Here is a 10,300-nt window from a genome sequence, read left to right on the forward strand (position 1 = left end):
CTTTACATCGTTTCATTCTACAAACAGCTAACTCTAGTCAAAACAGAGCCAGTAGATGTTTGCTTCGAGTGCAAAAGCTTGTCCCAAGCCTTGCTATTCAAGGGGACATGGGATGGGAGCCCGGTAAAATAAAGCAGAAGGGTCAAATGTTAATGGAATTGTCTTATCGATATGCAAGAGGACAGAATAATAAATACTATTTCAACGGGGATAAAACACACAACTACCCCTGGACAAAGGAACTCAATTACATATTTAAGGAAGCTGATCTAGAAAACATATTTAGATACCAGTTACGAGGCAATGTCAATCAAACACAACTTAACCCTTATCTACAAAGACAAAATGGGTCAACTGATATATGGCTAAAAACAAAAACACAGAACTTACAACGAGATGAAAAACAGCTATGATCCAGAACCCTATGTTACATGTCACCTAACAACAAATGTAATGGTCCTTGTTGAGAACCGAGATACTGCCTCTGGCTATTGAAGTAGGCATGTTCAATGTCATAGATGAAGATGAGCGGCTATGTACTGTCTGTGATTTAGGGGAGATAGAGAATGAACTGCACTTTTTATCTGACTGTCCTTTATATGATGATTTAAGAGTGACCTTGTTTGAAAAAATGCGACAACAGAAACCAGAACTATTCTGGAGTACTGATGAAGAACAACTTGAATGGCTATTCAGAACATAAATATTCCTGGTTGCAATTTTTATTTCCAAAGCTTGGATGACGAGACAAGATAGGTTGTATAACGTAAAGGTATTTGTTTTGGGTTTGAATCATTTTGCATTTCAGTAGGAGTGCAAATGTGTATCACAGGCGGCTGTTGGAACCTTAATTGGGGAGGATGGGCTTGTGGTAATGGCTGGAGAGGAATCTGTGGAATGGTATCAAATACATCAGATATATTTCCATGTGATTGATACCATTCCATTTACTCCATCCCAGACATTATGATGAGCCGTCTTCCCCTCAGCAGCCTCCTGTGACGTTCTACGGTGCACATACGTGGGTATGGTACTAGGTGCGTACTTACATACGTATGTGGGTAGGTAGATAGGTACATGCTAGGTAGGTAAGTGTGTACCACAGGAGATTGGTGGAACCTTAATTGGGGAGAACAGGCTTATGGTAATGACTGGAGCGGAATCAACGGAATGGTATCAAATACATCAAACACGTGTCTTCTATGGTTTCCAAGTGTTTGATGACATTCCATTTAAGCGGTTCCGGCCATTATTATCATCCCCTTCAGCAGCCTACTGTGATGTACAGTTCCCAGTGTTTGCTTTGTTGTACTGTACAGTCCTAAACATTTAACATATTTCTCTGCACCACAAAACAACCTCAGTAAAAACTCCTCTCTTTATTAATTCAAATGAATTATCAAAATTGCTTCACGCTTCCTGTAATTGAATATCTGTGGATACAGGGATGTAAATAGATACTGGTGTTCGGGTGTTCTATACTGCAGGTGTTCTATACTGCAGGTGTTCTACACTGCAGGTGTTCTATACTGCAGGTGTTCTATACTGCAGGTGTTCTACACTGCAGGTGTTCTACACTGCAGGTGTTCTATAATGCAGGTGTTCTATACTGCAGGTGTTCTACACTGCAGGTGTTCTACACTGCAGGTGTTCTACACTGCAGGTGTTCTATAATGTAGGTGTTCTATACTGGAGGTGTTCTATACTGCAGGAGATCTATACTGCAGGTGTTCTACACTGCAGGTGTTCTACACTGCAGGTGTTCTAAAATGTAGGTGTTCTATACTGCAGGTGTTCTATACTGCAGGTGATCTATACTGCAGGTGATCTATACTGCAGGTGTTCTATAATGCAGGTGTTCTACACTGCAGGTGTTCTATACTGCAGTTGTTCTATACTGCAGGTGTTCTATACTGCAGGTGTTCTATACTGCAGGTGTTCTATACTGCAGGTGTTCTATAATGCAGGTGTTCTATAATGCAGGTGTTCTATACTGCAGGGGTTCTATACTGCATGTGTTCTACACTGCAGGTGTTCTAAACTGCAGGTGTTCTACACTGCAGGTGTTCTATACTGCAGGTGTTCTATACTGCAGGTGTTCTACACTGCAGGTGATCTATACTGCAGGTGTTCTATAATGCAGGTGTTCTACACTGCAGGTGTTCTATACTGCAGTTGTTCTATACTGCAGGTGTTCTATACTGCAGGTATTCTATACTGCAGGTGTTCTATACTGCAGGTGTTCTATAATGCAGGTGTTCTATACTGCAGGTGTTCTATACTGCAGGGGTTCTATACTGCATGTGTTCTACACTGCAGGTGTTCTAAACTGCAGGTGTTCTACACTGCAGGTGTTCTATACTGCAGGTGTTCTATACTGCAGGTGTTCTACACTGCAGGTGTTCTATACTGCAGGTGTTCTATACTGCAGGTGTTCTACACTGCAGGTGTTCTATACTGCAGTTGTTCTACGGTGCAGGTTTTCTACACTGCAGGTGTTCTATACTGCAGTTGTTCTACGGTGCAGCTGTTCTACACTGCAGGTGTTCTATACTGCAGTTGTTCTACGGTGCAGGTGTTCTATAATGCAGTTGTTCTACGGTGCAGGTGTTCTACACTGCAGGTGTTCTAGAATGCAGGTGATCTGTACTGCAGGTGTTCTATACTGCAGTTGTTCTACAGTGCAGGTGTTCTACACTGCAGGTGTTCTATACTGCAGTTGTTCTATGGTGCAGTTGTTCTACGGTGCAGGTGTTCTACACTGCAGTTGTTCTATAATGCAGGCGTTCTACACTGCAGGTGTTCTACACTGCAGGTGTTCTATAATGCAGGTGTTCTACACTGCAGGTGTTCTATACTGCAGGTGTTCTATACTGCAGGTGTTCTACACTGCAGGTGTTTTACACTGCAGGTGTTTTACACTGCAGGTGTTCTACACTGCAGGTGTTCTATACTGCAGGTGTTCTATACTGCAGTTGTTCTACACTGCAGGTGTTCTACACTGCAGTTGTTCTATGGTGCAGTTGTTCTACGGTGCAGGTGTTCTACACTGCAGTTGTTCTATAATGCAGGCGTTCTACACTGCAGGTGTTCTACACTGCAGGTGTTCTATAATGCAGGTGTTCTACACTGCAGGTGTTCTATACTGCAGGTGTTCTATACTGCAGGTGTTCTACACTGCAGGTGTTTTACACTGCAGGTGTTTTACACTGCAGGTGTTCTACACTGCAGGTGTTCTATACTGCAGGTGTTCTATACTGCAGGTGTTCTACACTGCAGGTGTTCTATAATGCAGGTGTTCTATACTGCAGGTGTTCTATACTGCAGGTGTTTCACAATGCAGGTGTTCTATGGTGCAGGTGTGTCCATTTTTACATCAAAGACAGTATGTGTTATACACAGCGGCCTCTAGTGGATCCTATCTGGTCTTGTCCAGCTGTGGCTGGTCCCTATCTGGAGGGTGTTGGCTGGGTGGTCACTCGTCTGGTCCAGCTGTGGATGGTTCCTATCTGGAGGCTGTTGGTTGTGTGGTCACTGGTCTGGTCCAGCTGTGGATGGTTCCTATCTGGAGGCTGTTGGCTGTGTGGTCACTAGTCTGGTCCAGCTGTGGATGGTTCCTATCTGGAGGCTGTTGGCTGGGTGGTCACTCGTCTGGTCCAGCTGTGGCTGGATCTATCTGGAGGGTGTTTGCTGGGTGGTCACTGGTCTGGTCCAGCTGTGGCTGGATCTGTCTGGAGGGTGTTGGCTGGGTGGTCACTGGTCTGGTCCAGCTGTGGCTGGATCTATCTGGAGGGTGTTGGCTGGGTGGTCACTCGTCTGGTCCAGCTGTGGCTGGATCTATCTGGAGGGTGTTGGCTGGGTGGTCACTGGTCTGGTCCAAATGTGGCTGGATCTATCTGGAGGGTGTTGGCTGGGTGGTCACTCGTCTGGTCCAGCTGTGGCTGGATCTATCTGGAGGGTGTTGGCTGGGTGGTCACTGGTCTGGTCCAAATGTGGCTGGATCTATCTGGAGGGTGTTGGCTGGGTGGTCACTCGTCTGGTCCAGCTGTGGCTGGATCTATCTGGAGGGTGTTGGCTGGGTGGTCACTGGTCTGGTCCAGCTGTGGCTGGATCTATCTGGAGGGTGTTGGCTGGGTGGTCAATCGTCTGGTCCAGCTGTGGCTGGATCTATCTGGAGGGTGTTGGCTGGGTGGTCACTGGTCTGGTCCAGCTGTGGCTGGATCTATCTGGAGGGTGTTGGCTGGGTGGTCACTCGTCTGGTCCAGCTGTGGCTGGATCTATCTGGAGGGTGTTGGCTGGGTGGTCACTCGTCTGGTCCAGCTGTGGCTGGATCTATCTGGAGGGTGTTGGCTGGGTGGTCACTCGTCTGGTCCAGCTGTGGCTGGATCCTATCTGGAGGGTGTTGGCTGGGTGGTCACTGGTCTGTGTCTGCCTGTGTGTCTGCCTTTGTGTCTTTCTGCTTGTCTGTCTGTCTGCCTACCAGTGACTCTTCCACATAAACCATGGGCGTGGAAGCAGGGGCAGAGAGAGGATGAGGACTATTTGATTACAGAGGGAGCAAAAGGGGGGTGGGGAAAGAGAGAGAGAGAAGCCAGTGTGATGTGAAGTGGGTGATGTGAAGCCAGTCACAGCAATGTGTTTCATACAGAACAGGTGGAGTGAGTCACACACACAAGTCAAATGATCCACTTCTCCACTGTTCACTCCGATCATCACTTTTGAAAATCACTGAGACGGAAACAGGGGAAAAGAGGGACTCTTTTTTTCTCCTTATTAGATTTGTGAAACAGCCGGAGTGCAGCCAACAACAGCCCTCTCTTCTGTCTCTGCCAAGAGAATCCCTTTCTCTCCCCACCTCAATGTAGGCTGGAAAGTGACAGTCTGGCTCACAGTGAGAAAATACAACGGATCATCTGCTGGACCATAAACAGCAGGGTTAGTGTGACTGAGGGCGTGGGTGGGTTTGTGTGGGTGGGTTAGTGTGGCTGAGGGCGTGGGTGGGTTAGTGTGGCTGAGGGCGTGGGTGGGTTTGTGTGACTGAGGGCGTGGGTGGGTTAGTGTGACTGAGGGCGTGGGTGGGTTAGTGTGACTGAGGGCGTGGGTGGGTTTGTGTGACTGAGGGCGTGGGTGTGTTTGTGTGACTGAGGGCGTGGGTGGGTTTGTGTGGGTGGGTTAGTGTGGCTGAGGGCGTGGGTGGTTTAGTGTGGCTGAGGGCGTGGGCGGGTTTGTGTGACTGAGGGCGTGGGTGGGTTTGTGTGACTGAGGGCGTGGGTGGGTTAGTGTGACTGAGGGCGTGGGTGGGCTTGTGTGACTGAGGGCGTGGGTGGGTTAGTGTGACTGAGGGCGTGGGTGGGTTAGTGTGACTGAGGGCGTGGGTGGGTTAGTGTGACTGAGGGCGTGGGTGGGTTAGTGTGACTGAGGGCGTGGGTGGGCTTGTGTGACTGAGGGCGTGGGTGGGTTAGTGTGACTGAGGGCGTGGGTGGGTTAGTGTGACTGAGGGCGTGGGTGGGCTTGTGTGACTGAGGGCGTGGGTGGGTTAGTGTGACTGAGGGCGTGGGTGGGTTAGTGTGACTGAGGGCGTGGGTGGGTTAGTGTGACTGAGGATGTGGGTGGGTTAGTGTGACTGAGGGCGTGGGTGGGTTAGTGTGACTGATGGCGTGGGTGGGTTAGTGTGACTGATGGCGTGGGTGGGTTTGTGTGGGTGAGGGCGTGGGTGGGTTAGTGTGACTGAGGGCGTGGGTGGGTTTGTGTGGGTGAGGGCGTGGGTGGGTTAGTGTGACTGAGGGCGTGGGTGGGTTAGTGTGACTGATGGCGTGGGTGGGTTAGTGTGACTGAGGGCGTGGGTGGGTTAGTGTGACTGAGGGCGTGGGTGGGCTTGTGTGACTGAGGGCGTGGGTGGGTTAGTGTGACTGAGGGCGTGGGTGGGTTAGTGTGACTGAGGGTGTGGGTGGGTTAGTGTGACTGAGGGCGTGGGTGGGTTAGTGTGACTGATGGCGTGGGTGGGTTAGTGTGACTGAGGGCGTGGGTGGGTTAGTGTGACTGAGGGTGTGGGTGGGTTAGTGTGACTGAGGGCGTGGGTGGGTTAGTGTGACTGATGGCGTGGGTGGGTTAGTGTGACTGATGGCGTGGGTGGGTTTGTGTGGGTGAGGGCATGGGTGGGTTAGTGTGACTGAGGGCGTGGGTGGGTTTGTGTGGGTGAGGGCGTGGGTGGGTTAGTGTGACTGAGGGCGTGGGTGGGTTAGTGTGACTGAGGGCGTGGGTGGGTTAGTGTGACTGAGGGCGTGGGTGGGCTTGTGTGACTGAGGGCGTGGGTGGGTTAGTGTGACTGAGGGCGTGGGTGGGTTAGTGTGACTGAGGCCGTGGGTGGGTTAGTGTGACTGATGGCGTGGGTGGGTTAGTGTGACTGAGGGCGTGGGTGGGTTAGTGTGACTGATGGCGTGGGTGGGTTAGTGTGACTGAGGGCGTGGGTGGGTTAGTGTGACTGATGGCGTGGGTGGGTTAGTGTGAATGAGGGCGTGGGTGGGTTAGTGTGACTGAGGGCGTGGGTGGGTTAGTGTGACTGAGGGCGTGGGTGGGTTAGTGTGACTGATGGCGTGGGTGGGTTAGTGTGACTGATGGGCGTGGGTGGGTTTGTGTGACTGAGGGCGTGGGTGGGTTAGTGTGACTGAGGGCGTGGGTGGGTAGTGTGACTGAGGGCGTGGGTGGGTTTGTGTGACTGAGGGCGTGGGTGGGTTTGTGTGGGTGAGGGCGTGGGTGGGTTAGTGTGACTGAGGGCGTGGGTGGGTTAGTGTGACTGAGGGCGTGGGTGGGTTAGTGTGACTGAGGGCGTGGGTGGGCTTGTGTGACTGAGGGCGTGGGTGGGTTAGTGTGACTGAGGGCGTGGGTGGGTTAGTGTGACTGAGGCCGTGGGTGGGTTAGTGTGACTGATGGCGTGGGTGGGTTAGTGTGACTGAGGGCGTGGGTGGGTTAGTGTGACTGAGGGCGTGGGTGGGTTAGTGTGACTGATGGCGTGGGTGGGTTAGTGTGAATGAGGGCGTGGGTGGGTTAGTGTGACTGAGGGCGTGGGTGGGTTAGTGTGACTGAGGGCGTGGGTGGGTTAGTGTGACTGATGGCGTGGGTGGGTTAGTGTGACTGATGGGCGTGGGTGGGTTTGTGTGACTGAGGGCGTGGGTGGGTTAGTGTGACTGAGGGCGTGGGTGGATAGTGTGACTGAGGGCGTGGGTGGGTTTGTGTGACTGAGGGCGTGGATAGGTTTGTGTGAGTGAGGGCTAGGGTGGGTTAGTGTGACTGATGGCGTGGGTGGGTTAGTGTGACTGAGGGTGTGGGTGGGTTAGTGTGACTGAGGGCGTGGGTGGGTTAGTGTGACTGATGGCGTGGGTGGGTTAGTGTGACTGAGGGCGTGGGTGGGTTAGTGTGACTGAGGGCGTGGGTGGGTTAGTGTGACTGAGGGCGTGGGTGGGTTTGTGTGACTGAGGGCGTGGATGGGTTTGTGTGCGTGAGGGCGTGGGTGGGTTAGTGTGAATGATGGCGTGGGTGGGTTAGTGTGACTGAGGGTGTGGGTGGGTTAGTGTGACTGAGGGCGTGGGTGGGTTAGTGTGACTGATGGCGTGGGTGGGTTAGTGTGACTGAGGGCGTGGGTGGGTTAGTGTGACTGAGGGCGTGGGTGGGTTAGTGTGACTGAGGGCGTGGGTGGGTAGTGTGACTGTGGGCGTGGGTGGGTTTGTGTGACTGAGGGTGTTGGTGGGCTTGTGTGACTGAGGGCGTGGGTGGGCTTGTGTGACTGAGGGCGTGGGTGGGTTAGTGTGACTGATGGCGTGGGTGGGTTAGTGTGACTGAGGGTGTGGGTGGGTTAGTGTGACTGAGGGCGTGGGTGGGTTAGTGTGACTGAGGGCGTGGGTGGGTGGTGTGACTGAGGGCGTGGGTGGGTAGTGTGACTGAGGGCGTGGGTGGGTTTGTGTGACTGAGGGCGTGGATGGGTTTGTGTGGGTGAGGGCGTGGGTGGGTTAGTGTGACTGATGGCGTGGGTGGGTTAGTGTGACTGAGGGTGTGGGTGGGTTAGTGTGACTGAGGGCGTGGGTGGGTTAGTGTGACTGATGGCGTGGGTGGGTTAGTGTGACTGAGGGCGTGGGTGGGTTAGTGTGACTGAGGGCGTGGGTGGGTTTGTGTGGGTGAGGGCGTGGGTGGGTTAGTGTGACTGAGGGCGTGGGTGGGTTAGTGTGACTGAGGGCGTGGGTGGGTAGTGTGACTGAGGGCGTGGGTGGGTAGTGTGACTGAGGGCGTGGGTGGGTTTGTGTGACTGAGGGTGTTGGTGGGCTTGTGTGACTGAGGGCGTGGGTGGGCTTGTGTGACTGAGGGCGTGGGTGGGCTTGTGTGACTGAGGGCATGGGTGGGTTAGTGTGACTGAGGGCGTGGGTGGGTTAGTGTGACTGATGGCGTGGGTGGGTTAGTGTGACTGAGGGCATGGGTGGGTTAGTGTGACTGAGGGCATGGGTGGGTTAGTGTGACTGATGGCGTGGGTGGGTTTGTGTGGGTGAGGGCGTGGGTGGGATTGGGTGACTGAGGGCGTGGGTGGGTTAGTGTGACTGAGGGCGTGGGTGGGTTAGTGTGACTGATGGCGTGGGTGGGTTAGTGTGACTGATGGCGTGGGTTGGTTAGTGTGACAGAGGGCGTGGGTGGGTTTGTGTGGGTGAGGCCGTGGGTGGGTTAGTGTGACTGAGGGCGTGGGTGGGTTAGTGTGACTGAGGGCGTGGGTGGGTTAGTGTGACTGAGGGCGTGGGTGGGTTTGTGTGACTGAGGGCGTGGGTGGGCTTGTGTGACTGAGGGCGTGGGTGGGCTTGTGTGACTGAGGGCATGGGTGGGTTAGTGTGACTGAGGGCGTGGGTGGGTTAGTGTGACTGATGGCGTGGGTGGGTTAGTGTGACTGAGGGCGTGGGTGGGTTTGTGTGACTGAGGGCGTGGGTGGGCTTGTGTGACTGAGGGCGTGGGTGGGTTTGTGTGACTGAGGGCGTGGGTGGGTTTGTGTGACTGATGGCGTGGGTGGGTTTGTGTGACTGAGGGCATGGGTGGGTTTGTGTGACTGAGGGCGTGGGTAGGCTTGTGTGACTGAGGGTGTGGGTGGGTTTGTGTGGGTGGGCTTGTGTGACTGAGGGCGTGGGTGGGCTTGTGTGGGTGGGTTTGTGTGACTGAGAGCGTGGGTGGGTTTGTGTGACTGAGCATGGCTGGGTTTGTGTGACTGAGGGCGTAGGTGGGATTGTTTGACCGAGGGCGTGGGTGGGTTTGTGTGACTGAGGGCGTAGGTGGGTTTGTTTGACTGAGGGCGTGGGTGGTTTTGTGTGGGTGGGTTTATGTGGGTGGGAATGTGTGGCTGAGGGCGTGGGTGGTTTTGTGTGGGTGGGTTTGTGTGACTGAGAGTGTTGGTGGGTTTGTGTGACTGAGAGCGTATGTAGGTTTGTGTGGCTGAGGGAGTGGGTGGGTTTGTGTGGGAGGGTTTTGTGGGTGGGCTTGTGTGACTGAGGGCATTGGTGGGTTTTTGTGACTGAGGGCATGGGTGAGTTTGTGTGACTGAGGGCGTGGTGTGGGCTTGTGTGACTGAGGGCGTGGGTGGGCTTGTGTGAATGCGTAACTCTACACAGACAGACAGACAGACAGACAGACAGACCATGGGCCGTAGCACCTCCCCTACTCTCCCCCAGTCTGTGAGAAACATACTGTGATTTGTCAGAGCCTTTTCATTACAAGGGAAGGTCATGTCATCCTATCTGGCCTGGTGGCAGCTGCTGGGTTGGTGGGTTGGTGGGGTGGCAGCTGCTGGGGTGTTGGGATGGTGCACAGGGAGGACAAGGGGACAGAGAGAGAGAGAGGAGCGAGAGAGAGAGAGAGAGAGAGAGAGAGAGAGATACAGAGAGAGAGAGAGACAACACAGAGAGAGAGAGAGAGAGACACACACAGAGAGAGAGAGAGAGAGAGAGAGAGAGAGCGAGAGAGAGAGCGAGAGAGAGAGATACAGAGAGAGAGAGAGAGAGAGAGATACAGAGAGAGAGAGAGATACAGAGAGAGAGAGAGAGAGAGAGAGATACAGAGAGAGAGAGAGAGAGAGAGAGACACACACAGAGAGAGAGATACAGAGAGAGGGAGAGAGCGAGCGAGAGAGAGAGAGAGAGAGAGAGAGAGAGAGACAGAGAGAGAGAGAGAGAGACACACAAGAGAGAGAGAGAGAGAGACAAGAGAGAGAGAGAGAACAGAGTGACAAAGAGAGAGAGAGTGACAAAGAGAGAGAGACAGAGAGAGAGAGAGAGAGAGA

At 53.2% G+C, this 10,300-nt stretch overlaps 1 protein-coding gene across 1 annotated transcript in view; it reads right to left on the reverse strand.

Annotated features, from left to right (window-relative positions):
* Positions 1-10,300, reverse strand: part of LOC109885930 (docking protein 6-like) — a 33,874-nt gene that overhangs the window by 1,166 nt on the left and 22,408 nt on the right. The window lies entirely within an intron of this gene.

The sequence above is a fragment of the Oncorhynchus kisutch genome, linkage group LG11 (genome assembly GCF_002021735.2).
Source record: "Oncorhynchus kisutch isolate 150728-3 linkage group LG11, Okis_V2, whole genome shotgun sequence".
In the NCBI taxonomy this organism is placed as follows: Eukaryota; Metazoa; Chordata; class Actinopteri; order Salmoniformes; family Salmonidae; genus Oncorhynchus; species Oncorhynchus kisutch.